This window comes from Stylophora pistillata, chromosome 2 (genome assembly GCF_964205215.1).
Source record: "Stylophora pistillata chromosome 2, jaStyPist1.2, whole genome shotgun sequence".
NCBI classification, from domain to species: Eukaryota; Metazoa; Cnidaria; class Anthozoa; order Scleractinia; family Pocilloporidae; genus Stylophora; species Stylophora pistillata.
Genome location: NC_142520.1, coordinates 15,604,701 through 15,631,164, shown reverse-complemented (window position 1 = coordinate 15,631,164; position 26,464 = coordinate 15,604,701). Strand labels below are relative to the sequence as shown.

The 26,464-nt window shown below is 39.2% G+C and overlaps 2 pseudogenes; one reads left to right on the top strand and one right to left on the bottom strand.

Annotated features, from left to right (window-relative positions):
• Window positions 1-26,464, top strand: part of LOC148737333 (uncharacterized) — a 381,470-nt pseudogene that overhangs the window by 340,649 nt on the left and 14,357 nt on the right.
• Window positions 19,132-21,823, bottom strand: LOC148737334 (uncharacterized; annotated as a pseudogene).

Genomic DNA, 26,464 nt, shown 5'->3' with positions numbered 1-26,464 from the left:
GGTTACCTTGTTTCCTTTTATTATGAGTTATTTTGTTGTTTTCCAAGCCTTTTACTTTTAAGTTTTAATTTTGCGAGGGGCGGAGGAAACATTCAATCTATTAAAAGGGTGTTCAATATTAAACCAGAAATATTTTGTTAAGATTCAGGTGTAAACTTAAAGAAAATTGTTCAAAACCAATAGCGGAGAAAAGAAAAACAGGATTGAACAGAATATGATAGCAGCCTTATTTAAAATATTCAAACTTTCTGCTTATTCTGATTTAGACAAATCCGTGTTCGAATAATCCTTCTTATCCACCCTTAGGAGCGAACATCACTAATCATAAAATATGCAAAGTTTGTTTAATACAGCTTGAATGCAATACTACTATGTCAGGTTTCTTTTGATTTTAAAAGCTTGAGATGATTCCCAGCAGAGATACAAATTTTATTCCCTCCCTCTGTCTTGCGAAAAAAGCCTGATCGTATCCTATGAATCTGTGCGTGCACAATAAAACAGGTTTTATCTAATCTTCAACAAACTATTTTCAGTGTGCGTTTTATATGACTATTCCAATATTTTCCCTTTCCAAACCATAGCTGTTAATTTACTCACCCCTTAGCTTAGCATATTAAGCTTGGCTTATTATGAGAACTACAATACATGACAGTGTGTAATGTAGAGCCTTGTTTAGTACAACAATAATTTATCAAGTTGCTTTCAGAGCTAAAAAAAATCGATTTTATCTCAGTTCATATTGTCACAGATTATAGCTTCTTATTCTCTCTGGTGCCTTGAGATGTCAGAGTAAAATGTAAATATCAAATCAATGAGAATATTGGTTTAATGAGGAATAGATTCAAGCACATTTCTTTGCTGAACTTTGTTGTCAGATACTATGTAATTGACAATACATTTACTAAACTTTGACAGGCTGCTGAAAAACAACCAGTTAAAGAAATTGCCGTCAGGCATTTTCAGTAACAATACCCAGCTGGAATGGCTGTAAGTCTGGAGTCTATCTTAATATTGATGTAAGAGGAAGAAGTCAAATCCCACCTTCAAAACAGACATTTGAATGCGTGGGTTAAACTGCATATTTTATGTATATCATTGGTCATGTCCCAATAAAGCCGCACTAAAACATAGACAAAGAGATTTCCTCTGAAACATGCATTGTATTAGTTCGCAAAAATGGATTATCGAAGAAGTATTTGTAATGGAATTTGTTGAGGGATCATTCTAGGGTCAAATGTACCGTTAGACCCTTCCCCTCTTTCTTAAATAGTTTCGTTATCAAGTCAAGAATGTTCTATGTACTTCAGTGTTCAAGGATGTGTTGCAGTGTTTTGTTCATTCTTCCTTGCGCGAACGAACGAATATAAAAAGAATTAAAACACGAAATAAAAACAAAAACAAAAATAAAAAAACCGTTTAGCGACACCTATAATGGCAACCCAGTTTAAATGACGCCAGTCATTTAAACTTACAATGCAATAACTGTAAACGACCACTTGAAAATGTGTCAATTCCCTTAATTTCTCTCCAAGAGTCTACGAAACATTATCACGGTATACGCAAAATTTACAAACTTTGTTGATCTGATAAAAATGTTCAAGACTTTGGAGGGGGGGGGGGGGGGGTAGGAATCCTGTGTACTATTCCTTCCTAAATCCAGACCCCACTTTCCTGTATCTCCGAACCACGTTTCTTCAGCACAATCAAGTAACAAAATACCAGTGGTGAACACCTCAGCTCTTTTCTCTGCACATTATCACAGACTACTGGACGGTGTTAGATTCCTCACGAGCCTCCACGGATTCTTCAAGGCCTTTATAAAGACATCCGGTTTCTTATAACCGTAATTGAATTTGATTACGCAATAAACTGCGGGTTTATTGAGTCGTTCTCAACAGATGGGTTCAGTGAGAGATCCAGTCTTTCCCGACAGTTAATTTTCTTCTAGAGAACTCTAAGCCATTCTTTTGTTTGAAAAAAAGCAGTCTCCTCTTCAAAAAAAGACAGAAGACATCGCTTTAAGGAGAGGAGAAGTTGCATCCATTGACAAAAAACGCGCCGATCTTTTGTTCTTTTCAAGTTGAAGGATGCATGAGTACGTTTCATCACCACTGCAACTTGTAGTGAAATTTAAAATAGGGAACGCACTGGATTCAAAGCAGATCTGTGAAAGATGGGTCAAGATATGGGGCATGGAAATCATGAATATGGAGCCGCATATCAGTCATTGTAGATAAACTCCTAGCAGCCAAGTAAATGATGGTCGGTTGCATGGAAAATAGGGTTTTCTTCTCGCAACTCTGAAGCACGCTGGCGCAGAAATCGTCAGCGGCAGTTGGCTCGAAAAGTAAAGGCCCATCTAAAAATAGCAGCAATAAATGACAGCGCGAGCACATTAAAGAAACTATGTTTAAGGCAATTCGGCATGGAGGATGAAACAGATAGAGATGACCGGTTTTGGAATACCAACTCCGTAGAGACTACGGGATGAGAGACCTTGATGATGGGATGAGACCACGGGATGAGAGTACGGGATGAGAGAGCTTGATGATCCCTGTAGTGTTTCACGGTCTGTGAAACATTTGGATTCAACTAAATTACGCGCACACAAAACAGATTGAACTCGACACTCGACCATATGCTTTTAATTCCTCTAATTCCTTTCGGCCGTACACAATTACATCATAGGTACTAGAGTCTCTCCTTTTTCCGAATACTTTGTCCAGTACCGTTCCTTAAACAAAATAACAATACATACTATAACCCTTTCCAAATGGCTCAACTCAACAGAAAAACTACAATGTCCAAAAAAATGTCCTAACAAATGTCTAATATCATTACATAATGACATATTCATAAAGGTGAAATGTCCTTCTTAAGGCAATAAACAAAGTCTTAACCAAGGTTACAAACTTTTAGCCTCTCTGGTTGACGATTGCGCCTGAGCCGCAACACATAATGCTGAGTTGAGACTCTTGGTTCCTTTTCCAGCCTAGCTCTTGGGTCTTTTGGCAATGTCCATTAGGATTACTTCCTGCTGTTTCTTGTGATTTATCCTCCTCATACTTCTGCAGGTGAGCAACGCTTCTTTTGTAGTGGGCACCAGTTGGAGACTTAATTTCCACATGACCTCCTTCTTTGTTCACCACCTCATAGAGTGTGGCTTCAAATGATGGTGACAGCTTGTCTGACCGCGGTTTCGGAAGAAGAACTTTGTCTCCTTCTTTCAGGTTAGACTCACAAGCACCTCTCAAATTATCAGCATAGTCTTTGCCCTTTTGCTTTCTTTCACGATCTCTGTCCAAGTCTTCACTGTCATTACTAGCTGAGTGCAACTCTTCTACACCTGGCAGCTTTGAAGGAATCTCTCTTCCAAATAACAATTTAGCAGGACTCACTCCAGTCGTTGTATGTGGCGTGCTTCTGTAACCGAGCAAGAATTTCTGCAATTCTTTCCGCCAATCAAGTCCCTCGCTGTGCGCAACCCGCATTGCTTTTAGCAAACTCCTATTTTGTCTCTTGACTTTACCATTGGCTTGTGGCTACAATGGAGTTGATGTTCTGTGTCCGATGTTGTCGTTTTCGAGGTAGACTTCGAATTCTTCTGCCACAAATTGTGCACCGTTGTCTGGTTTAATTCACAGCGGTAGTCCATGAGTAGCGAACATTGTACCCAGACAGCTAATAATTTTGCTGGATGTCACTGATTTGGTCACAGCTACTTCAAAGAATCGGCTAAAGTAATCCACAATCACCAGTAGATATTCACCCGTTGGAAGGGGTCCTAACAGATCTGCGGCGAGGTCTTGCTAGGGCTGTGTAGAGAGTTGTGTTGTCTTCAATGGTTCTAGGGGCAAGGGTTTACTAACAAGCTGGTAACCATGACATGTTCTGCACCTCTGTTCAGCTTGATGGTCTATGCCAGGCCACCATTGCTTGGTACGGAGTTTTTGCTTGGTGTTAACAATTCCTTGGTGGCCTTCGCGTGCTAGATCTAGTATTTACTTGCGAAGTTTCTTCGGGATTACTAACCTAGTTCCTCTCAACACTAACCTTCCTAGCACAGTTAGCTCGTTTCTTTCAGCTTTAAAGACTGGCTCGCCGACAGTCCAATCATTGGTCTGAACACACTTCCTTAACAGTGCAATTTCTTCATCCTCAGCAGATGTTTTTTCAATGTCCTGGATAGGTATGGCTCTAGGGGCTGCATTCTCCGCAACGTACCGAATGTATTCTTCTGCCACATTCTTACTTTCATTTGAAACTTCTTGGGTTAGGCAAGACAAAGCCTTAGCTATGTTCTGTGGGCCTGGACGATACATCACTGTAAACTCATATGGTTGGAGTCGTAAGACCCATCTTTCAATTCTCGCAGAAGGCTGAGATTTACTTGAATAGATCACTTCAACTGGTTTGTGATCAGTTTCTAACTCAAAACGTTTTCCATATAGATAGACATGAAACCTTTCACAGGCCCAAACTAAAGCCAAAGCTTCTCCTTCCGTTTGAGAATATCTTCTTTCAACTGTTGTTAGACTTCTGCTTGCATCATGGTAGATTGGTCTCCAATTGCCATTGTGTTCTTGAGCAAGAACAGTACCCAGTCGAACCGGACTTGCATCAGCAATGACTCTTGTTTTGGCATCCTTGTAAGCTAAGTTTAGTAAAAAATAGTAAGCTAATGTCTGAGCACTTGCTATTGTTTCCTTCAGAGCTTTGAATGCCTCTTGTTGCTTTCACACCCCACTTACACCTTTTCGTGTCAGCTGTCGAAGTGGCTCTGCAACTGTGGTCAGATTTGGAATGAATTTTGCACTGAAATTCACAAGTCCCATAAAACTTCTTACTTTAGCTACAGACTCGGGCTCTCTGGCATTGACTACTGCTTGAACTTTGGATTCTGTTGGTCCGATACCACGTATAGACAATAGGTACTCTATGAATTCAAATTGGGGCATCTGAAACTTGCATTTCTCACGATTCAGGGTCAAACCTCTTTGTTGCAATCTTTCTAACAGCTTCTCAAGCCTATCATCATGTTGCTGGTCATCTTTAGCATGAAGAATGATATCAGATACAATGAATATATGAAGCTCGTATATTTTGAACTGCGGTATTAGATACGTATGATGCACTTTCCGCGCAGTAGATAGCGCTATTTATGCAATAGCGAAAATCAGACCTGAAAAAAGTCAGGCCTGTACGGGACTCGAACCACTGACCTCTGCGATACTAGTGCAGCGCTCTACCAATTGAGCTAACAAGCCAACTGGTTCCAGGCCGTTAAGTTGATTCGTAATAAACCCGTGAAAGTGATAAATCAGATACAATGAATATATGAAGCTCATATATTTTGAACTGCGGTATTAGATACGTAAGATGCACGATCCTCGCAGTAGATAGCGCTATTTATGCAATAGCGAAAATCAGGACTGGCAGCGCGGAAACAACCAAAAACGGTGGGAAAATCACGCTTAATTTGCAAAGGCTCGATCGACACGGCAGAGAAAATTTAGTCTCCAGCGAGATTTAAGGGAGAGAATTTTTTCAAGATGCGGCACTTCGAGAAAATTCCTTAGGATGGTCGCGTGCTTCAAAGTTACAGCGGCAAGTCAATTGTTGTTGTCACGCAAGCTACGCCGCTTCAAATGATTTCTTCAGTAAAACAACAAAGGGTATCGACCATATTTTACATGCAGCGCTATGATTGGGGAATTGCAAAGGAATCAAATTTACAAAAGCTATTGAGTTTGAAAACGATCTAGCTTGACAGTTAATTAGGTAAGAACAAGACTTGCTAATGTTTTGTAAGACCTTGTCACGAAACTTTCAAGTAGCAAAAGAATGACAACCCTGAATGTAATCTGAAACAGAGTTCTGAAGGAAATGTTTATTAGTATAAGCATATATTTTAAAATTTAATCTTCATATCTTGTAGACAGAAATACAATGGAGTTTATAAATAGAAGTATGGTTTTATCTAAACATAACAGCTAAAAGCTTGTTTATTACTTCACGAACAATGATGTTTGAGTCATTTATGAAATTATCCTATCAGTATAGAGAATTAGTGTTAATTAGTGTTTATTCTCAGTGTAGAGAATTATGTGCCTCGATGACAGACTTTTACACCAAAGTGACCACATTCACACCAGACTTTGCCAAGTGCGACCCATGCCTTATTCTTCAACACTGGAACTTGCAACACTAGAAATGTCCAATTTTACCAAACACCGTCAATTTAAAATTACAAACATTGTACATCGTAAGCTTTCACATCATTGCAAAACCGCAATGGGAGTTGTTCTTCACCGCAATACAGCATTAAAAAAGGGTCAAGACCGCAACACCGCAAACCCCAATGTCTTGGCCCTCTTAAAGTGATTGGTTAATTTATACAATCACACGCACCATGCATGAATACGGAAACTGAAATTTGAAATTTAAAAACAAAAAGGATTGTTACCAAAAGGACGTAAAGACAGCAGAGTGACAGTAACTCTCAAAAAAGAAACAAGTTTGAGTTTAAATTTAAAAGACATGTTTCGACATTCTCATGTCATCTTCAGTTGCAAATGAGCATTTAACTGTTGTACGTTTGAATTTAAATTAAGGTACGTCACAAACTATGTGTAAGGGCTTACGTTACATTTAAATGTTAAAAACGCGAAAGATGTAAATAGCGCGCGCTTGACTAGATCAAAAAATAAATAGATAAATAAAAAAAATAAATGTAATAATAATAAAAATAAATTAAAAGACCAAGGAATAACATAATTAAAAGGAAAGACACAATTCTAGATGTTTCAATTACTGATTAAGGATAGGTTTTTCCCACTTAATATGCAATGCCTCTTTGATCTTAATTTGGTATTTTGAAGCGGCAGAATCTAAGATCGTGAAACATTCAGTATCACAAGAATCAAGACAGGCCCTTGATGATTGCGGGTGCTTGTAAATATGCGAAGTTTTGTCCGACAAGAGGTGCTCACCAACTCGTGTACAAATGTGGCGATTGGTCTCACCAATATAACTGAAATTACAACCAGCACATGAAAATTTATATATGACACGCGAACGTAGACCTAGCGGTATTGAATCTCTCACACTGAACATGTTTCTGAGTTTAAACGTACTGAAGACTAACTGAATATCTAAATCAGCTCTACAATAACGTTTGAGTAGTTGTCTTAACTTAGTCTGAGCGATGTTCGAAAACCGACCAACATAGGGAAGTTTATAATAGTGCGCAGAGGGTTTACCGGAGTTAGAAGAGGCGTTCTGTCCAGTAGGAGAATTATTTTTCTTCGCTAGATATCTGTAAATGATCTTGTCTATGACCCAAGATGGAAAACAATTTTTCCGTAGCAAGAAAATAAGTTTCTTGACATCCAGATGAAAACCAACCCAGGAATTATTGATCTTGTATGCTCTGTCAATCAACGTTCTGACTAAACCTAGTTTGTAAATCAAAGGGGCGAGGCTGAGATAATTAGTAAGAAGGCCAGTAAATGTCTTCTTGCGATATACACTAGTGACGATGGATGTATGATTGTTGTCTAACAATATGTCTAGAAACGATAATTTCTTATCAATTTCATTTTCCATTGTGAAACGAATACTAGGATGCGTGGCGTTGATATAATCAAAGAACACGAGCGCGTCCTCCTCGCTATTGAAAAAACAAAAGGTGTCATTAACATAGCGTCTGTAGAACAGAACTTCAGAGAGTGAATAGTTATCTAGCCAGTTTTTTTTTCATGATGTCCCATAAAGAGGTTTGCAAGTACTGGAGCAGGTGGGGACCCCATGGCAACCCCATCTATTTGATCATAAAACACACCTTTAAACAAGAAACCAGTCTCAGCTGTTGCGAAGGTAAAAAGCGTTTTTAGGTCAGCGGCGTTTATCTTAAGACCAGGGTTACCTTGATAAATGTATCTGATCGCCAGATCAATGCATTCATCAAGAGGTATACTAGTGAACAAATTCTCAACATCGAAAGATACCATGAACTTCCCTGAGGTTGATAACTGGTTGATTTCATGTACAAAGGAAAACGTGTCGCGGACGTTGTATTCACGCGGGACATGTGGCTCTAGAAGATTACAAAGAAACTTAGATAAATTGTAATTGTAGGTACCTATTGAAGATACTATGGGTCGAAAAGGAGGAGTTTCATTAGACTGCCGAGCTTTGTGCATTTTAGGTAGCCCATAAAAGAGATTGTCTACACCTGCCATGATCCAGCTCAAGAAAAGGATTGCGTGGAGCAGGCCTACAAAGTTCATCAATTTTTTTTACAATGACGACCATTCAGAGTGCAAAAAAGGCGAAGAACAAAGAAAACTTTAAACGACTCGCATGGGTTTATTGCGTTGCAAACACTGTTTGATTTCTTTTCCGACTCTCGAAGTAAACTAGTCACTGCTTATTCTTATTATGTCAAACAGTTTTTGCAACCTAATAAATCTGTTATTGACCAAATCTGTTCAGTCAAGATGGCTGGATATTGGCCTTACTCTTTTTTTTTTTTGCGTTTTAATGCATTTCAATTTTGTCTCGGACCACAAAAACGCTTAAAAATAGAAAAGGACGAGGACAATATCCAGCCATCTTGAACGAACAGATTTGGTCAATAATGCATATTTATTGGAATGGTGAGGCAAGCATTCTTAAATTTGTTATTACAATGAGCAGCTACAGTTTTCAAAAACTAATTTGAAACCTTAAACACCGAAAACCCCAACGACAGTTAATTAGGTAAATATCGACAATGGTCTCTTAAACGGCGTCGTCTTTATTGACCTTACTAAGGCATTCGAAACCATTGATCATGAGATAATCTTGCGCAAGATGTCTTACTTGGGTGTCGAACTGGCAGCTATCAAGTGCTTCTCGTCGTACTTGAGTGGCCGAACTCAGAGTTGTAGTGTCGGTGGCAAACTATAATCTGCCCGTACCCTAAGTTGCGGCGTGCCGCAAGGTAGCATATTGGGTCCTTTGCTATTTTTTAATATACATTAATGATCTTCCCAACTCCATGCGGGGCGCTGCACCCAAGAATGTTTGCCGATGACACCAATCTTACGATATCTGCTAAGACATCAACAGAGCTTGAGCTAGCTCTAACCTCTGAATTGAATAACCTTAGCTGTTGGCTGAAAGCTAACAAGCTAAGTCTAAATGTTGCTAAAAGAGAGTTAATGATTATTGGATCAAGACAATGACTATCTGCCCAATGTAACGACTTAGAAATCAGAATTGATGACCAAATTATCAAGAGAGTCGACAAGACCAAATCTTTGGGTCTTACTATAGATGCCCAACTCTCTTGGGGTAGCCACGTTGAAGAGATTTGCAAGAAAGTCTCTTCAACTGTAGGCGCCCTAGAATGTGTACGGCCCTTTATATCCAAAGAAACTGCAATTCAAATTTATAACGCTTTGATTTGCCTCATTTTGATTACTGCATTCCCGTCTGGGACTGTTTAAGTGGCTACTTAAGCGATAAGCTCCAAAAAATTACAGAATCGAGCAGCCAGAATTATTACTAAATTACCCTTTGATACGAGCTTAAACCACCTTCTCTCCACCCTCGATTGGGAGAGGCTATCTCTTGGACGAGAGAAACAAAAAGCCCTAATGATGTATAAAATTATAAACAACCTTGCTCCCGATTATCTACAGAGTCGTTTCTCTCAGCATCACTCTGTGTACGACATAAGAAACTCTGAGGGAAGGCTGGCCTTGTCCAAACCAAACACCAATTATTTGAAACGAAGCTTCTCTTACAGCGGGGCCATGTTATGGAGTAAATTGCCCAAAACCTTAAAAAAGGCTTCATCCATTAACCATTTTAGGCGAAATCTTCACGTAGTCAATTTATAGGATTCCCACACGGCAATCACGTAAAGCAGTTGATTAATCTTAGTTTTTATTATGTAACTGATGATTTTCCTTGTTTAAATAAAGATTTAAATACATACATACATACATACATACAAACAGAGATCGTTAACTGCGTTATTATGGGAGGTATAATTAACAATTATTCAACGAGCGCGTGTTGGCTATAATCATCTCATATCCAAAAAGCGCGAGTGGAATAATTGCATTATTAAAAACGTTAAATTAAGTTATTAAATTTTATTAAATATTTAGCTCCCTTTTAATTTCAAGCTGACACGCACGCTTGCCATATTTGTAGATTATGGCATATTGGCTGATATACCATAATCGTTAAGCCAATAAAAAGTCTTGAATTGCATTATCCAATGATCTAGTTTTTAATAAATAAGAATAACTTCCAAGCATAGCGCGATATTTAAAATACATCATGGGTCACGGGGATAAGTTTTCCCAGTTTATAATCTCTTGGTGCGGTGAGCTAAGGGAGTAATCTTTATTTCTGAAGATTTACGCCTTAGTAAGGTTCGAGAGATGATATTTAGGAAAATATTCAAATTGTCGAAAATACCATAAACGTAGCAGAATAGAGCAAGGAAATCATCGCAGATGTAGAGAATTGAGATTGGCTGTAACAGACTCATCACAATTTTCAAAGCTCGCAGAAAAAGGAAGAGATATAAAAATTCCGCATTTCCGAAAGAAAGATCGAAGGCTTAGAGTCCTGCTTTCGTGCTTTGCAACTCAATTATGCGAATCAGTTGGTTCCAGTGCCGATAATAAAAATTATATGTATCCGTTAACCGTAAATTGGCCAAAATATCATCATAAAAATCATGTGAAAGACATTTGTAAATTAATTGCCAAAATTGCGAAAAAATTATCTCTCCTTCCATTTTATAATGACAAAGCAAAAGCCTCCTTTCCACAGGGTTAGGCTTTTAATTTTGAATTACTGCGCAGCACCTTTTTACGAAAAATTGATACGCTATTTCAAATGCTCCTTGACAAAATGACTGTGTTCTCAGTTCATTTCTTAATGGTAAAGGAAATGCCACCGAAGAAAGCACGAACCTCCTGTGAATTGTCAAAAATAGGATTGGCCAATGGCTAATACATGTTGCATGGATGGTTGTCTGATATATCTACTCCTCGCGATCAACGAAATAAAATAATGCAGTGGACACGTTTGCCTCAAAATATGAATCTCTTGCAGTATCAGTAGCTTTGCTTCTTACCCAAAACATTTCTCTCCACTTGAAGGTATTGATAATAACGATAATGGATTTATATCAGCAATGCAGCTGAACGCTTGTTACACAAACTAACTGTCACCATTTGTTGACAGGGACCTGGACAACAACCAGTTGGAGGACTTACCAAAAGAGATATTCATGAAGAATACCAACCTAAGATATCTGTAAGTTAAAAGTAAAGACTATTCCTCCTAATTTTAATTTTGCAGGCAATGTAAAAGGACAATGCACAGGGAAAACGAAAGTGTTGAAGAGATAGTTGTAACAGTTACTACACTGAAATGATCAGACATATTTACCAAAGTTAAAAAAAATGTATTATTGTTTAAAATAGAATATTGATAGACAAGGCCACACTTTATACTCGTCAATCAGACAATCGTTATGATATATGTATATCAACCCAGTGCACAAGTTCTTAGCCTAGTTACCCTTCCAGTTTTAGGGTGGGAGGAAGGAGGCGGGAAGGAAAGTTGCGTAGCCACTGGAGGCATATTTACTTCCATCTTAGGGGGAGGAAACCCGTCCCCTTCCGCTCGATTCTGCCAGCGTGAAATCCCTAGCGTCCTTTTCGCGGTAAAAAGCTTTACGGGTTACCAGGACAAGACATAAAATGAATAACAATCTTCTTTCGCTTGCTGTGGATTCAAAATACATCGTAGGGGCCATGGGGGGAAGGTTGAAAGGAAAAGGGGCTGTAGTCCAATAATCTACGAATAAAATATAAATTACTCTAATCAATAACTCTTCAGGTATATTGTGACCAAATATATACAAAAGAAGTACTTGAGTCTTTCAATTCTACAAGAAATAAGGTGACTATGGTAAAAAGAGAATCAATTTAAATTGAATAAACCTATCTGAGACTCGCATGAGAAGAATATAATTAGTAATATAAGAGATATTGTTTAATAACATTTTCATTTCTCAACTTAAAGTAAGCCTAAGCACTTATAATCAGGGACAATGACACTTACAGTGTATATCTCTAGTAGAATATCATCAAATGTTACAAATTTCATATTAGAGCCGTTATACCGCGTGGGATATTTTGTTTTGGTTACAATGTGAACAATTTTTCGAATAATATTTACTTACTTGCTAAAAAAAACATTAAAAGTGATAACAAAAAAATTACAGCGTAACAAGGTTAGTTGTTTTTGGTATCGGAGTTTTCAGAAGACACGAAAAAAAAGATCACCAATCATTTGGGTAGATAAATTCGTAAGGGGTGGGGAGGGGAGTTTTCAGGTTGGCAGAGCAGAAAAGTGCGATTTTCAAAAAAGAATGTAATATAGTGGCCCCGATAATACTTGGGAAAAAAAAAACCATAGTAGGTAAAAGGAAAGCTTCTGAATAACAGTTTTTTTCCTGACTCTTCGGTTACAGTGTAAGAAGAACTTGGTTGCCTTGTTTCCTTTTATTATAAGTTATTGTGATGTTTCCCAAGTCTTTACTTTTAAGCTTTGATTTTGCGTGGGAAGGTGGGAACACTCAACATATTTAAAAGGTGTTTAAAATTGAACCAGAAATATTTTGTCAAGACTTAGGTGCAAATTTAAAGAAAACTGTTTAGAACCAACAGCGGAGCTACCCTTATCTAAAACATTCAAACTTTCTGCTTATTCCGATTTCGACAAATCTGTGAGCGAATAATCGTACTTATCTACCCTTAAGAGTGGACATTATTAATCATAAAATATGCAAAGTTTGTTTACCACAGCTTGAATGCAAGACTACTATGTCAGGTTTCTTTTGATTTTTAAATTAAAAGCTTGAGCTGACTCCTTAGCAGAGATACATATTTTATTTCCTGTCTCTATCTTGCGAAATAAGCCTGATGTGGGTAATGGGCTCCTGGCCTGATCGTATATGAATCTGTGCGTGCACAATAACATAGGTTTTATGTAATCTTTAAAAAATTTTTTACAAGATATGACTACATCTTTTACAAGATATAATATCTCTTTTGGAAAAATATAAACTTGAATCTATCTAGATTTTGAATATATTGTTTGTTTTTACATTAATTATTTTACATGGTCAAAAAATGGCCTCGTCTTTAAGGTTGTTTTTCCGTTGCCATGGTAACCAGTTTAAAACAATAGATTTTTTCCGAATTTACAAGGCGTTAACGTAAAGTAATACCCTGTTCCGCAGTTCCGAGTTCCGAAACATCTCGTAGTTCATTCGAGATTTCTAAAAGTTGTTTTAAAGGCCTGGCTACACAAGCTACAAGGAGCTACAACATAGTCTCCATTTTTGATCAATGCGTTTCAGTTCGCAGTTTAGAAATTCCATTTTTATCGAGGTAAATTATGCCGAAGCTAGAGAAAAACAGTCTTTTTTAAAGCAAGGTATTTCAAATAAGTGTAAAGGGTGTCCAAAAACAAGCGAGAACAGCGGCAAGCGCAGCGAGAGAACGAAGTGTAAGTATCACATTCGTTGGTGAAGATGATGTGGTCAGCGAAATTATTCCACCGCCAGCAATCCCGGTTTCTTCGCGAAAACGTGGTGCTTGTGCTGTTAATACGTCTTCCACGGATGAAATTATTTCAGATGACCGGGAAATTACTCAAGGATATCAATGGAAAGTCTAAGGGAGTTTGTAAACAGAATACATACTCATGGACCGTGTGCCTCAGGTGAGCCTAGTGAAATTTTTGCATAGTGTTACTTATTATGCCGGAAAATTTGAAATCAAATCCATGATTCTCTAATTTATTTCGATTTAAACTAGAAAATTAATAGATTGTTTCCTTTAATTTCTCATCAAGGTAAAGTTGAAGTGTGAGAGAGCACTGTAAACAGAATGGGAATAAGCAGTTCAGTCTTTGTCAAGTGGCAGTCTGTGGCATGACAGAGTTCCTTGCTACGGGTGATCACCCCCCCCAATGATACCACTCCAAGAATAAGTCTTGCAAGATGCTGGCCTGGTTATTCCCAAAATGCTAATGAGTCCATCGACTCCCTGGTGGGGAACAAATGTCCCAAACACAAGTGGCATGGCAAAAGGAGAGTGCAGCTGGCTGCTTCGTCAGCTTCCTTACATTACAGTGGTGGTGCTTCTTCGAAGCACGCTGTCATGGAAAAGGTTGGGCTCACTATTAGTGATACTGCTAAGATGGAAGCCAGGAGAAGGGATTCAGAGAGGATTTGACAAACAGAGAAGAGAGTGCAACATCAGCACAAGAAATACAAAGTTGCCAGGAGACAGGCTAAATAGTGTAATGAAGATCTGAGGATCCATGGCAAGGGTGAAACATGCAGGCGGGTCTTTTGAAGAAATAGAACCTTGGAATGCACTCAAAAGAGGAAAAATAGTAAGAAGACCAAAAAATAACTTTGGGCATGTTTGTTTTGAAACATTTCAACCAACATGCTGTGTTTTTATTTTGAAAGCCATCTTGGACCCATATTTCCATACACTTTTTCCTTTAAATCACATTTCCCGCAAATATGGATTTTTCATGAAAATCGTGCTGGCCCCTTATATTTCTCAGGATGTATTTGAGCTAACAACACCAAATTTGCCACAGTTATTTGAGACATGACATACTACAAACCTATTGAGCAAAGTTTAGTTTGACTGAAAAGTGTTGAGGTTTTGAGGAGTTAATCTTTTCTTGGAATGAATTAGTTGCCACGGCAACATTAATGATTGAAACCCGATTTCGACAATAGGTTTGTAGTGCTTTTTAATTAGATCCATGATTCTTAAAACCAGCTCAATTGGATGTATTTTGTGTTTTAAGTTTGAGGGGGCAGAACAACAGTTTAAAATGATAGAGTCTTTGTGCTTGTTAATTATTAACTAGGATTAAACAAATCTGGTCAACTCTACTTGTGGGCTGGTACGTAGGGTCAAGTACTTGCCTCCTGCCAATTTTCAGCAGTTTACTAGAGATGGTTATGATCCTGTGACTGTTCTTGTTATTACCTACTTTATTGTTGGATTTCAACCAGAGGGCCCCCTTAAATACGCTCGTGCATGATGCAAAACGTGTCCTTTCATTCACAACACTGATAAAATATCGGGACCTACACGATCCATTAAGATCACCGATCACTTCACGTGCACCTCCGCCAATGTAATCTATTGCATAACTTGCACTTATTGCAAAAAGATATACATCGGCGAAACAGGCAGAAGACTAGGTGACCGATTCCGAGAACACCTTCGAGACGTGGAAAGGAATGACAAGGACACATCGAAACCAGTCGCTAGGCATTTTAATTTACCCAATAATTCTAAGCAACATATGACAATCTGCGGTATTTCCTTACACCTAGGTAGCACGGAAAGCCGTAAAAATCTTGAACAAAAGCTCATCTTTCAAACCGGAATTCTAAATCCCACAGGGATCAACGAACGCTTTTCATTCCACTAATTTATTCTTGTTTTTCTCGTTGCCATGTTCCCACCAATAACGTAGCTCCATTTTCTGCCTTTAAAAGCACACACCATCCACAATTCCTCTATTCGCTCCGACGAAGGGCTAACGCTCGAAACGTCAGCTTTTCTAATCGTTACAGTGGCCAATTTACCATTTCAACTTTGTTGATATATCCAAATTATTTTGTTACCCCCCGCCCCCCTTCCGACGCAGCCCCAAACAGTTTCTTTCGAAACTATCAGCCTTTATTCATTTTTCCCGAAAGTTACTTTTCTTCTGGAGAACTCTAAGACATCCTTTTGTTTGACAAAAAGCAGCCTCCTTTTCAAGAAAAGAGAGAAGACATCGTTTAAGTAGAGGTGAAGTTGCATCCATTGACAACAAACACATCGATCAATTTTTTTTTTTAAGTTGAAGGATGCGTGAGTACTTTTCAGCACTACTGCATGGTGTAGCGGCGTATACAGTATAGAAAGTGCATATTTATCGAGGAAATTAAAAGCACTCGCTTCTCGACAGGGCAAAGATGCTTTACATTGAAAAAAGTCAGGAAGGATCTAGTGCAAAGCCGTATATTGCACGTTCTGAGATTACAGACTAAAGTGTTCAGGCGTTACCGCAGAGCTGGGAATTGCGATCTTCGAGAAAGACTCCCCGTTTTAGCGCTAAGCAGAAGGCCTTCCTAGAAGAGAAATTTAAATAGGGGAACACACTGGATTCAAAGCAGATCCGCCACAGGTGGCGCAAGATATGGGGCATGGAAATCATGAATATGAATCCGCGGATCAGTCATTGTAGATGAATTTCTAGCAACCAAGCAAATGATGGTCGGTTGCCTAGGGTTTTCCTTCCGCAACTCTGATGCGCGCTGGCGCAGAAATCGTTAGCGGCAGTTGGCACGAAAGTAAAGGCCTTTTAAACACGAAGGGGCGCTATATAAGGAAGTCTTCCCTGGGAAGACCTAGGCTCAATTGTCACTCATCGTTGACGTGTGCGGGTTACATTTAAATGCTGGTAGACGAACAAAAGGAGCTAATGACATATCTATTAACAACAAACATATGAAACATATGTATGAACTGCGGTTATGAAACGTATATATGCACGATCCTTCGTAATGAAGCACTATTTGAGCAATAGTGAAAGTCAGACCTGAAAAAAAAAAATTTCAGGCCTGTACGGGATTCGAGCCCCGTACAGGCCTGTTATTGGTGGGAACATGGCAACGAGAAAAACAAGAATAAATTAGTGGAATGAAAAGCGTTCGTTGATCCCTGTGGGATTTAGAATTCCGGTTTGAAAGATGAGCTTTTGTTCAAGATTTTTACGGCTTTCCGTGCTACCTAGGTGTAAGGAAATACCGCAGATTGTCATATGTTGCTTAGAATTATTGGGTAAATTAAAATGCCTAGCGACTGGTTTCGATGTGTCCTTGTCATTCCTTTCCACGTCTCGAAGGTGTTCTCGGAATCGGTCACCTAGTCTTCTGCCTGTTTCGCCGATGTATATCTTTTTGCAATAAGTACAAGTTATGCAATAGATTACATTGGCGGAGGTGCACGTGAAGTGATCGGTGATCTTAATGGATCGTGTAGGTCCCGATATTTTATCAGTGTTGGGAATGAAAGGACACATTTTGCATCGTGCACGAGTGGGGTTCGAATCCCGTACAGGCCTGAATTTTTTTTTTTCAGGTCTGACTTTCACTATTGCTCAAATAGTGCTTTACTGCGAAGGATCGTGCATATATACGTTTCATAACCGCAGTTCATACATATGTTTCATATGTTTGTTGTTGTTTGATTTATCATCTACGGGTTTATGTCGAATTAATTTGATGGCCTGCTCCCAGTTGGCTTGTTAGCTCAATTGGTAGAGCGCTGCACTAGTATCACAGAGGTCAGTGATTCGAATCCCGTACAGGCTTGAAATTTTTTTCAGGTGTGACTTTCACTATTGCTCAAATAGTGCTTTACTGCGAAGGATCGTGCATATATACGAGATATCTATTGTTTACTTCCATCAGCATGGTGGCATGAGATAACGTGCGAACCACCTACTTCGATCTCAAATTTACCGCCACAAATAAAGATAGTTTCCATTGGAGAAAGGAAATACAAGTCTCAAAAATTCTTGTATTGTGATGAAGACATAAAATAGTTTTGAGGAATGCTCCCGCTGTTCACTGCTTTGGAGTAGCTGTAGCTCAAGCTGACTTGACTTTAAAAGCTCTACATCACACTATGGTTGATTGATAAATGGTCCAGTGGGACCTAAGGCTCCTTTTATAGCGCGCCTTCGTGTTTAAAAAATTGCGGCAAATGACAGAGCTGAATAACGTATACGCATGCGCTAGGTTTTGCCGCAGACACACGGATTTTGAGTCGTTCGCATGGTTGATTTCCTATTCTTTTGCTTGGAGGCGTCGTTTTCCTTGCCGCTTTTCTTTTACACTGACAACCTCCAAAAAATTGGTACACCCCCTAGAAATTTTCAAAAATGAATTTTCTCCTTTAAACCTTTGGAAATAGGTAAGTGCCGTCGACGAAAACAGAGTTCCTCGGTTTTAAAGGTCAGCCCTTATCATTTTCCGCTAATTTAAGACCTAGGACACTTGAGCTTGCGTTGTTGACCGCATACCCGCTGCCGTAGCATTTCATTAATCAGCTCTGTCGCGGCAAATAATAACAGCGCGAGCACATCAAACAAACTATGTCTAAGGCACTTCGGCATGGAGGATGAAACAGAGAGAGGAGACCGGTGTTTGAATACTAGCTCCGTAGAAATGAACTTTACTGCGTAGGGTTGTCAAGGAGGGTTCCTTTTGCAGAAAATAACCCCAACTACGGGATAAGACTTTGATCCCGTGTTAGAGGAACTCACAAGCAACAAGCAGAGAAAATTTAGTCTCCAGCGAGATTTAAAAAGGGAGAGAGTTTTCACAAGAAGCGGCACCTCGAGAATATTCCTTATGATGGTCGCGTGCTTCAAAGTTTCAGCGGCAAGTCAATTGTTGTTGTCACGCAAACTACGCCACTTCTAATGATCTATTCAGTAAAACAACAAAGAGTAACGACCATATTTTACGTGCAGCGCTATGATCGAGGATTTGCAAAGGACTCAGATTTACGAAAGCTATTGAGTTTGAACACGATCTTGCTTGACAGTTAATTAGGTAACAGCATAACTTTTACCTCAGTGGCATTGCAGAACTTTAAATGACACGACAGTGATAAGTTATCAGCAAAGTGAGTATTGCACTATTTACAGACAATGGGTTTTAGTGCACACAACACTGATTCTGTCACGCCTCTGCTGCTTGCACAAGTCACCTGGTCAATACTAGACAAACAAACTTGACAACTGAGCAAATCATTTTCTTTATTTCCACCACAATTGGAAACATTTGATTGGTAACGGTGTGGTGGAGAACGTCATTGGTAGTGTGAGGTATAAGAAGAGGCCATTCAGGTTGATGTTCTCGGAGGGAAAATTAGCGAACATAATTACTTCGCATTACTTGCAACCATTTACCAGTGGTGGTGCTTACATTTAACCGATTAGTTAAGGTCAAATCTTCCCTGACTCCAGAATGTTTGGCCTCTTTAGCCTGCAAAGAGACAATAATGCCATAACCGACCCTATATTTTGTAAACAGCAACATTGCATCATAGGGAATGGCATATCCAACTGTCCATGTTGTGACATTAACAAAAATGTACCAAACTTGTGGGGTACACTTGAACTCATGTACTTGATAATTGTCCTTAACAAAATCATGTTTTATTCTCCTCCTGGTTTTCACAACGTCTCTCTTAATTTCTGCTCTCACACACAAAAACTAATTTTATCATCTCCCACGCATCTCCTGTTACAACCTCGTGATCGAGCCTACACGTGCTTATGCAACTTTCGCATTGCATCATCTCTAAAAGCGTCTCCTGTGTGCTTACGCAACTTCCGTTCAACTGGATGCAAAAAGCAAAGACATGAAGTTAAAATACATACTACACTTTTCTTTCAGTTGTGCAACCTGGGCAGAATTTGTCTCTATTCTATTAAAAAGTGCCCCTGCATTCTTCAGATACTCACCCATCTTACTAAGAGCCAGTCATTGGATTGTTTATGCCTCTGTTTCATCTTCACCTTCTTAAGTGTCAACTAAACAATGGTAATATAGAGCCAATGCAATGGCTTGATTGCCAATAAGCCTAACTAGTAACTTGTTATACCTGTTAGCTTCATCACTAAAGTGTTCTTTTACTCTTGAAGCCAAGTAACCCTGTCCACACCCCGCCGCCCCACTAATTTCTCTTCTGCAGGTATTGCTTTAGGTCCACCTATGATTTCTGCAACATCCTCTGCTTCCTAGCACGCTCCCCAACACTGTCTGTACCAGAAACCCTCAAGAGTCTCTATTCCCTATAGGTGCTCCCAGAGCAGAAACAAAAGGATCAAACTTTCCTCTCCCCACTGCCTCTAAGTACAGGAGATCAATATAGTATTGCCAGGCATTGATCTTACAATGCATGGGTTCTGGCCTTAACTTGTCTGGAAAATGCCCAATCCTAGACAGACCAAACAGTCGGATGCCATTTTCAGCCCTGAACTGTAACGTTCTGGAATTTCGATGTTTTATTTGAAAGGTTTGGGGGAAGAGAGGCAAGAAAATTGTTTTTTACCTTTTCAGTATTAGAGGTTCTCATTTCCTTAGTGTAAGGTTTCCAGGTGTCATCTTTACCCATTCCAAAACTACCCATAGTGTTCATGTCTCCTTTATGAACATTTGCATTTGGGGAAGGATATGTAGCTGCCTGGTTGAGTTCATTGGCAGCCCAGCTCTGCCAGGACATGCCTGCTCCTGGCTGAAATTCAACAGTGCACCCTTTATCACAAACAGTAAAAACATTACCTTCAAACATTTTCATCTCTTCAGTGAGCTGCTTCCAGAGGTCATGCATTATTTGATCGTTTCAGGAGCTCCATCATCTGAGAACTGAAAAATTAAGTGATTTTTATTTTCATTGAGCTAGACAGGTTTACAAGAAAGATGGGGAACTCTAATGTGCAAATCAATAATCATAAACACCAGGCCAGTGAGTGTGCCAGAAACACCTGATGCCCCTGGGATCTGTCTGACACGACCAATGTCTAAACTTTTAACAAACTTGTCAACATTATCATCTGAGAAACTGAGCTTGGGTAATCTTAAGTCAAATCCAATACATTTAATGTTACATAGCAGCCAGACTTCTTTCTCAGTATTAAAAAAATTAACTTTGCGTTTTACAGACAAGATTTATATATTTAAGTGGCACGGACTGTTTCAGTGCATCTTCTGAAAATTGATAATCATTAATGGCTCTCTCAGAAATATCCTGAAGAAATTGGCCCCTCAAAGACCACTTTCATAAATGGATGCGAGATTAATATTATTTTGTTTAAATTTAAATTAGCCTTTCTGGCCTCGTTCTCCAGTACAAAATTCAAAAGAATACATTATCTCAAGCGAGGCCAGAAAGGCTAATTTAAATTTAAAGAAAAGAATATTAATCCGGCAGCCATTTATGAAAGTGGTCCAGGGTTTCATAGCTTGCATTAGCAGCCAAAAAATCCCATGCCCTATCCAATAGTGTACCTATCGTAGACGAGTTGTTTCGTGGAGCAGTCAGTCGAAAAGCCTGATTTTTCTTTCTTCTGCCATGGAAGTGAAAGGCCACAGCCACTCAATTAAAAAAAAAAAAAAAAGGTTGGGAAGCTTTATCCAATGTGAAATAAACGACTGCAAAAAGCTCTTTAGTATAGAGAAGCGCATATAGAAAATCACGTGCGACGTTGTAAAGACTATAAGACTTTCTGGAGACCTCTAAAGAGGTGTGGGCTCTGGAAAGACCCTGTTTACCAGGCCAGAAAAGTGGAACTGGGGACCAAGTTAATGCAGCGTGGGAAAAGGTGCCCAATTGTGTTATAAAAGGTGAGAGGTCAAGGTTTGCTAACCCTCCAGGCATTCCTTACATGGGGCATAAAAGGGAATAAGGAAATTCTCATACAAATGCCCATGTCAAGGAGAGCAATTATAAATAACAATTGAATAAGTTCAGAAAACATATACACTCAAAAGAAATTAAGAGGTGTAAACCTCAATAAAATTGCATGGAAAGTCCCTTGAGTAATACCTAATACTCATGAAAGCTTCACTACTTAGTACCAGCAGTTACTGTAATTATTCTTCCCTGGTTACCTCACATCCTATACAAGACATTTGGGCTCCCATTTAAAGTTATCACAGGAAGTCAGAATCACTGGTAAGCAGAATGGACATCAGTTATTTAGATTAAAAAAGGTAGATCAGATGGTTTCCCTGAATTTGAATTTTCTTGCAGTAAGCACCCTGAATTCTGCCGGACGATTCGGATGCCTGTCATAATGGTACATCCGCAGAGACAATACTTCTCTATTCACATTTTCATTCTGCAAGAGAAATAAGTCAATAAGAAAGAGTAAGCATAGCATTCAAAAAGTGCCAAAGCAATTGTGCAGAATTAACAACAGCATAAGTCTTTTAACCAATCAAGAATGGCTAGTTCCATGTGCATGTTGGAGGTGTCATCCCCATAATGGATCCGCTTAGCAGCATAAATGAGCATCCCTGAATGGAGAGATTCGATCCAGTAGGTTTCCCTACACTGCAGAAGTTAACAGATTTTGAGTGGCTTTTTCTGTAACTGGAACATGAATTTTTTGCAACTCTTTGAAGGCCTTTACTGCAACATCGGCAATTTGGAAAAGGCAAACTTTTTCATGCAAAGAAACAAAAACAGACAGCAGCATGTGCCAATTAATTACCTGCATGTAATCATATGCATGTCTATATATAGAGGTGCCCATAATGGCTTTCCTATATGAGCTACAGCGTCAGGTTTAGTTAAAACCTTTTGCTCATAAGGTCGCCATTCTGCTTGCACCGTGACTCTGCATGGCAATTGACATGATTTTCCTGAGTCATAAATAAAGAAAATTATAGAAATACAAATTAATAGATCAGTATTAATAATAGTAAGCATAATGCTTCTGGTTTTCCATTTTTACAGAAAATTGTGTAATCTTTGAGTTCGTGAATTATGCTATGTCTTGTTGGAATTACATAACACAATGTGTTCATAACAACAAAAATTAATAATCATAATTTTGGTTTCGTGAAATCGCTCTTTTAAAGGAGTAACCTGAGAAAAACTCTTTGTACCTTATGACTACTACACATTCTCTCAATAAACAGTGATTCAAATTACCTTATAATGGTCAGCAACAATTAGCAGGTGAACCTGAAATTCTTGCTCTCTGAGTAGACTGCTCTTCAGGCACAAGTACACATGAGAAATAAATAAACAAACAAACAAAAAGAATTACTTTAGTCACATTATAAAGAATTTTTCTGTCCTCCATACTCATATTACATCAATGGTAGGATATTACTGAGGATGCAAATGTACCATACCTTGGGTCTCAGTTAGAAAAGTCAGCAGCTCTTTTGTCATAGGGACTTCACGGCTCACTGTTAAGGTTTCACAAGCCCTACTCTAGTTTAGGACTCCTAAAACTTTTTTGTCTTAAACAGAATCAGTAAAAATTAAAATATTTCTAGGAATACCATTGAGTGTATCAAGGTTCAACATATCATACAAAGAGTTCAAAAGCATCTTACGAGAAAGAAAGGGCTGACACCATCATGTGTTCTGCTGATCTACTCGAATCATGCCTTGCATCTGTAATAGGGAGTTTAAGCATATCACTACGGCTGGCGCTGCTACGGCTATCATTGTTGACGAGGCTTGGGGAGAGTACGTCGCCGTAGCCCGCCAAAATTCAACTTTAAGCAACGCAAACTACAAACCTAGTACGGCTGAGATGTTTAAAACCAGTAAATTAGGCGTCTTCGCGGTAGTTTTTGCACGTCTAAAAACTCAAAATGACTTCGTTGAAAGGGACGAGGGATTCCAACGTTTGGAAAAAAAAATTATAAGCGATCCTGTGCACAGTGAATGAGTGAATTAAAATATTTAAGCTTACGTGTTGTAAAATTGCCAGTTTGGAGCTTATAAGCACCAAAGCAAAGTTTCTACACTGTCCCTCATAACCCTCGTCATTCCTCGGCCTCAGCTATTTGAATTTCAAGTAGTCTTTGAGGTTTGAAAAGGCAAAGGTTAGACTTTCTACCTACGCATTTCACCTTGCGTTCGCTGCGTTCTCCATATGCACACTGCTTCGATCCTTCGACAAACCCGGCGGCAAAAATAAAGGCAGCTTCACTCGGTAAGGGACAGTAAGCTTGATAAATATTCCCGATAAGCTATTTTTAAAGATGCTAAGTGTATTTCAATAGTTAAAATTGCTCAGGAGAATGTATAAAGCGAAGAAAGAAGCGAGATAAGTTCACGTACCTCAGACTACGTCAAAACCTTCCCACTCCCCACTCGCGTAGAAGGATTTCCCGCTACGGCTGGATGGGAACCACTGACACGCGCAATGACTCGTTTCTGGACAATTTTACTTCCGGTAGCCGTAGGAGCGCCAGCCGTAGTGATTTGCTGAAACTCCCTAATAACACACTGCAGGAAGAAATGGCAGATATCAAAACCTAACATTGAACACATTTCTGTACTCACAAATCTCTCAGGGTTTACAATTTGATATCAGATATTGTATGTTTAGATGTGCTAGTCAGCAGAACTCTGCAGAAGTCTACTAGATCCCATACATCAAACTGACTGCTTGTAGAGATCCTGGCTTGCAAAAAGGAACAATTGAACAAAACTCATGCATGCACCTCCCATACTCTAAGACTGGTGTATAAGTTTGTGGCCAAAGACAAAATAAAATTGAAATCAACTTGTACCTCTCCATTTACAACATAACCACGAGCACTTTTCACTTCTTCCTGGGCAGCAGACAGGTACTCATTGCAAACCCTATTCACAATGGTTGCATAACAATGCTTTTTCAAGACTGCTGAAGTCATTAAAAAAAGAGGTATTTTAGAATTCAGGTAAGAGAGAAACCAAATAAAAAACTGCTCAGTCCATTTGAGGTATTTTGGTGGAGAGATCATCATTTGGCTTCCTGTAAACTGCTGTTAACAGCCATTTGCTTGCAAGAAGAAATACAACATGAGGTTAGGAGCATTAGAGAAAGTGCATTGCTAACCCGCATCAAAGGTTTTTTCTTCCTCTGACCCAATGTTGGCTCCTCGAGAGAAACTTGTCTACTGTGTCTCTGTCACGCCACAAAACAATACTCCATGAATCGATCTGTGAAAAAGAGAGGCAGATAAGTGACCAGTTACAACAAAACTCAAGAATACTGAGAGAGCGAGTTTCAGAAAATTTCCGGCTGAAAACGAAAAGGTACTTACCTCAAATTTACGTAGTACTATGGAGGAGATCCTTCCATGATAGAGGAGGAGAGCCACTTGAATGAATCTCCACATACATATGAAACTGTTACAAACACAACATGACTTTGTCGATTGAAGAGTAGCGAATCGCCATCGATGAGTTTTCCACAACAACAGCATTCTGTGGAGAGAGTGTTACCAAAAAAAAGAATACAAAGTTCGCAGAGCTCCCTCGGTGCAGAGATATATGGGGTCGTTCCCTGCTAAAGGCGCAGTGATCTACATTCCTAGTGGTGTATGTTCTGCATGTGGAGGGAAAATGGGAGAAACTGGATCAGAGAAAGGCAAAGAAATACGCGAAGATAAAGTGGAAGACGCTAAAGGAAAAGAAAAGCGTGTGATAGATTGTGTAGAAACAAGAAAGGGGTCCGGACTAGCTGAGCTTCCAGTTGATGATAAGCTCAGTTGGCTCCATGCAAGTCCTTTCCTCTCCATTTTCTCCTCAAAAGCTAACAGAAGAGCCTCCATCATGCCCACAGTATGTGTACTTGAGGTCGCTTTTGTTAGATTTTTCGCGCATTTTGCCATTTTGACGCGGTCTTTGATGCCAAGAAGTCTAGTCTACTCTCTTGAGTTCGAGGAAGCTCTCTGTTGAAAGAGAACCGAAGAGCTCGATCTGTTGGACGCTTTTTCTTTGGCATATATGGGTTATTTCCGTCAGCCATAACGCACAAATTCCACAATAAATATCCTTCGAGCAGTGTCAGCTAAGAATGTTGCCGAACAACCACTAGAGTTGTGAAATTCTGGCTGCTAATCGCACTTACTTGTGAACTTATTCATTCTTTAGCTGTATTGTCACAGACAATATTGCGCATGCAGTATTTATGACGCCGCTAGTTTCAATGGGAATATTCTGAAGGCTCAGCCAACCGATGTATACAAGGGGCTTGGGGATGTAAGCCGAAGCTACAAGGCGCGAACTTTGAAAAGACAACTGTACGACTGCATAGTCGACCGTAGATCGCACTTTGAACGGCCGAACGATGTGTTGGTGCCAAATAAAATCAAAATAAGCTAAATTGTGGGAATGAGAGTCAACAAGACTCAATATCTTCTAATTTTTGACCCAAAATAATACCTTTACAGCGTCTTCCATGCACACCGTTTCACTAAAGGTGGGACCGTTGGTCGCAATATTGCATGATTCTTTCATTTGAGCTGAAATCAAGGGGCGGACCCAACCTATTTACAGCGCGCCTTCGTGTTTGAATCTGCTCCAGCCGTGAATGCCTCGTCACGTGAACTCTAACTCTAAGATAGTAACGTGAGGAATTTACCTTGCAACGACCATCGTATTTATATCATTAATAAATTAAATAGTTAATTGAACAAAGATTATTTTTACTACTTTATATCTGCAACGATTACGATATTTCCGGATGAGAATTCTGAAAATTATTCCAATCTGCTTTTTTTTCTTTCTTTCTCTGTGTTTTTTTTCTTTTTTTT